The 4,537-nt window shown below is 45.3% G+C and overlaps 1 non-coding gene across 1 annotated transcript; it reads left to right on the forward strand.

Annotated features, from left to right (window-relative positions):
- Nucleotides 1-3,878: 3,878 nt before the first annotated feature.
- LOC120267940 lies at nt 3,879-3,985 on the forward strand. The gene has a single exon (XR_005538633.1). It is a non-coding gene; the product is annotated as a small nucleolar RNA R71 (small nucleolar RNA).
- The last annotated feature ends 552 nt before the right edge of the window (nt 3,986-4,537 follow it).

Here is a 4,537-nt window from a genome sequence, read left to right on the forward strand (position 1 = left end):
ATGTGCCCTAAGTGAATCGGTACGCGCTGCCTCATCGAGTACAAGTACAGTAGTTCCTAACGGCTCAGAACACCAGTGCTGCCACCACGGCCATTCACTGACCTACTCATGATGGCATGTAAATATCTGTTTGCAGGTCGGGAAAGGCACGTGGCCTAGGACACCCACGGCTCGTACTGACCCTGACCACATAACGCTGTGTAAGCTCTCTGCGGGGTCAAGGTTCCAGTATAATCGATTCGATAGCTAGCGTACTCCTCAGTGTCTGTGAATACCTCCTCATACAAGCCAAGTAGAATCGGCGAGTGATGCTCAAGGTATGGTGGTGTCCAAATACTCGAGCCCGAGATGGTATCCAAACTGTCGAAGCTCGCGTATGATCTATCAAACTCGAATGATGATCATACCTCCAATGCAAACTCTCGGATGGCTGGCTCTCTGATCGTCAATAACTATCGCCAACCACCTACTGAAAACAAGATCCTCTACCTCATCACGGAGCTCATCTCCCTGTTGTAGATCTCGCAGTATAGTTTTGTCCAGGAATTGAGACTGCCCGAAACGAAGTTTCAACAAGTGCTCATAGCGAACCTGATGCTCTAGAATCGCAAATCTCATACCCGCAGACTCAGTAGATGACTCACGTGGCCTCTTATCCGCTTACTTCTTCGATCGAGGTGCCATAATCTATAAAATTTGAAACAAGATTGATCAAACAAGTTGAGAAAATATTACTGCAGAAATCCACACGGTCGTGTAGAATTTCCGCACGCCCGTGTGAAACCACGGGGCGTGAAAACCGCACAGCCGCGCTACCAAAATCTAAAAAATACAATGTAAAAATGCTTCTAGCTTCGTTCTAAACATTAATCATCGCTCTAATTGAAGAAACGAAGCATTATTAACCAAATTAATCGATGGAAACCATGAATTGGCAAAGAAAATGATAAATAGGGCTTACCAATAAGATGGGATAAGAAAATGGATAACTGGCCAGGAAAAACTCCCGGAAAATCCACCCAATTGGTGCTAGGAGGTCGGGGGATGATTGGAGAGTGTTTTCAACCGAATAGAGGTCGTGAAGAGAGTGAGAAATGATTCCTCTTTAAAAAAGGATTCATGATCCTTGGCGTTCTGTCCATCCACACTGGCGTGTGGAAAATACCCACGCCCGTGCATCCGACCCATATGGGAAGACGCACGCCCCTGTTGCTTCTCTGGACATCCGAGAAAAATGCTAAGTGTTATACACGCACGTGCAGAAATTCCACACGGGCATGAGCATTCACATGCCCAATTCACAGGGGCAGCTGCATGTCCCAGTATTTTCTCTGGATAGAGAGAACTCCTCTGCAGAGTTTCACACGTGCGTGTGGAAATTACCCACGCCCGTGCATGGTTCACAAGGTCGCCCACAGGGGCGAGTCCATGACCCTGTGTCCTCTCGGGAAAATCTACCCAACTCTGCAGGGATCCACACACCCGTGCGGAAATTACCCATGGGCGTGTGACAGTACATGGTCACTCACAGGGACAGCCCCACGCCCCTGTGCCTTCTCTGGATGAGCTCGTCGTGCAACTCCACTGGAGTGTGGAAATTCCACACGCCCATGTGTTTTCTCTTGATGCCTTAGAAAATTCTGCAGGCTCTGCAAAAATTCTCTAAACATGTTTACACACTCAGAGCCTGCCCTATTATGCAAATTTTACCAATAAAAAACATGAAATAGAACCCAAATGACCAAACTTCCGCCATTTCCTCAAAAAACACACGATGATTTTAAAAACCCACAATAACATCGCAGCACAAGCATCTGAAAGTTAGGACACCAACATTTAATAATTTATTCATGCAAACGAACTAAACTAAAAGATAAGAAACAGTAAACACTTGGGTTGCCTCCCAAGAAGTGCTTGTTTAACGTCACTTAGCTTGACGTATCTTGTCTTACCTCACGGGGTTCATAAATGAAAGTCGCCCTCTTATCCATTGCTTGGAAGCATGATGTGCAAAGTCTCTTGAGGGTAGAGTGTGTATTATCGGGCTTCGGACCACCTAGCAATGGTTCATCCAACTTTTTTGGCTCACGTACGTCTCCAACAGCCTTGCAGTGTTTCCGGTGGCGTCTTCTAGCCCTCATCATTCTCCAGAGCAACTTCTTTAAGATGCCCACGGTAGATGGTACTTCATCGGTCGACCCATGCATCATTACATCTTCATGTCCCTCCTCTTGGTCGAACAAACCTTCATATGGATCCGGATTGAACATCTCCTGCATGTATTCATCTACAAGCTCATCAGTAGTGTCTAGAAAGTATAAAGTGTCATCAAAATCAAGAGAATGCCGCATGGCTTCAGCAAGGTGGTATGTGAGCTTGTCATCTCCAACTCTTAGTGTGAGTTCTCGGTCGTCCATGTCAATCAATGCTTTGGAAGTCCGCAAAAACGGTCTCCCAAGTATCAAGGGCACATCTACATCCTCATCGATGTCTAGCACTACAAAGTCAACCGGAAAAATGTACTTGTCCATCTTAACAAGCACGTCTTGGATGATGCCTCTCGAATGTTGCACCGTTTGGTCCGCCAACTGTAAAGTCATCCGAGTAGGCCTAGGCTCTCCCAAGCCTAGCTTTTGGAAGAAGGTGTATGGCATGACATTGATACTTGCCCCTGAATCCTCCAATGCCATTTCCTCACCTAAGTTGCCAATGTTACACGGAATGATGAAGCTTCCCGGGCCTTTCTTCTTGTTCGGCATGTTCTTTTGCAACACTGCCGAGCATGAAGCATCTAAAACCACTAAAGCACTCTCCTCCAACTTCCTCTTATTGGTCAACAAGTCTTTCAAGAACTTCGCATACTTAGGCATTTGGGCCAACACCTGAACAAAAGGAATATTGATATGGAGTTACTTGAACAAACTCAGGAACTTCTTGTACTATTCATCCCCTTGGTCACTTTTCAATCTAGAGGGATAAGGGATTCTTGGCTTGAAAGGTGGGGGTGCCACCTCTTTCTCTTTGCTTGTCCCCTCTTCAACCTCTATAACCTCGGGTGGATGTTCTTTTAGCTTCTCACTCAGAAGCCTACCTTCAACCTCACGACCACTTCTTAAAGTGATCGGCTTCACATGCTCTCTAGGGTTGGTTTCTGTGTTGCTTGGTAAACTTCTATGTGGCCTTTTGGAGAGAGACTTTGCAATTTGCCCCACATGATTTTTACGGTTATGCAAAGAGGCGGTGTGGCTGCGAAGTGTAGACTCAACTGATTCAAACCTTGTATTTGCAGATTGTATGAATCTAGTCAAGTGCTTCTCTAGTTCACTCATTTGGGTTTCCAAACCTGAGTCCCTGTTTTCCACTTGAGGAGCTTGTTGTTGTTGGAAACCTGGTGGTCCCATGGCCTTTTGTGGAGCTTGATTACTCCATGAAAAGTTAGGATGATTCTTCCAACCTAAATTGTAGGTATTGCTATATGGATTTCCTTGAGGTCGCATGCCATTACCTACAAAATCAACATTTTCCACAGAAAAACATCTCCAATAGAGATCGGGCAATTGGAGGGAGCATGTTCTCCACCAGAACCAGCGCAATTAGTCACGACCGCCACTCTATTTGAAGTTAAGTGATCTAACTTCTTACTCAGATTCTCTACTTGGGCCGCCAATGAAGTTACCACATCAATTTCATGGAGACCGGCCACCTTTTTCTTCTCCCTAACATTCCATTGGTAGCTATTTAACCCCATTTCTTCAATCAACTAACGGGCCTCATCGGGGGTCTTGCTACATAAGGTACCTCCTGCTGCCTCATCCAAGAGTTGCCTTGTACTTGGGTTCAAACCATTGTAAAAGGTTTGAACAATCATCCACTCTGGGAATCCGTGTTACGGGCACTTTCTCAGGAGCTCCTTGAACCTTTCCTACATCTCGAATAGAGACTCCAATTCCAACTGAACAAAGGATGAGATCTCATTCCTAAGATTTGCTGATTTTCCAGGAGGGAAGTAACGGGCTAGAAAATCTTCTACCATCTCCTCCAAAGTAGTAATCGATGCTCTAGGTAATGAGTGTAGCCACTGCTTCGCTCTCCCCTTTAGGGAAAATGGGAAGGCTCTCAATTTGATGGCATCATCGGTAACCCCATTTATCTTCATCATGTCGCACGCCTCGAGAAAGCTCTCTATATAACTATTTGGATCCTCATCGGCGAAACTATTGAATTGTGCAGACTGCCGCAACATATGGATGAATGCCAGCTTCAGCTCGAAATTCTGAGCTGAAATCGGGAAATGCACAATACTAGACTGTGTCCCTAATACTGAAGGTCTGGCATAATTGGATAGTGTTCGCTGTTGCTCATTCTGTCCTGCCATGTTTTCAGATTCTTCTACTTCCAAGTCAGCTGAATTAGACTGTTCTTGTACAGATTCTTTCAATTTTCTTCTAAGTGTGCGTTCAAGCTCAGGATCTCCTTTAATCAATATTGAGGGATTCCTTCAGGTCATAACCTAGAGCTGCACCAAAAGAAAGAAAAC

Source organism: Dioscorea cayenensis, chromosome 1 (genome assembly GCF_009730915.1).
Source record: "Dioscorea cayenensis subsp. rotundata cultivar TDr96_F1 chromosome 1, TDr96_F1_v2_PseudoChromosome.rev07_lg8_w22 25.fasta, whole genome shotgun sequence".
Taxonomy (NCBI): Eukaryota; Viridiplantae; Streptophyta; class Magnoliopsida; order Dioscoreales; family Dioscoreaceae; genus Dioscorea; species Dioscorea cayenensis.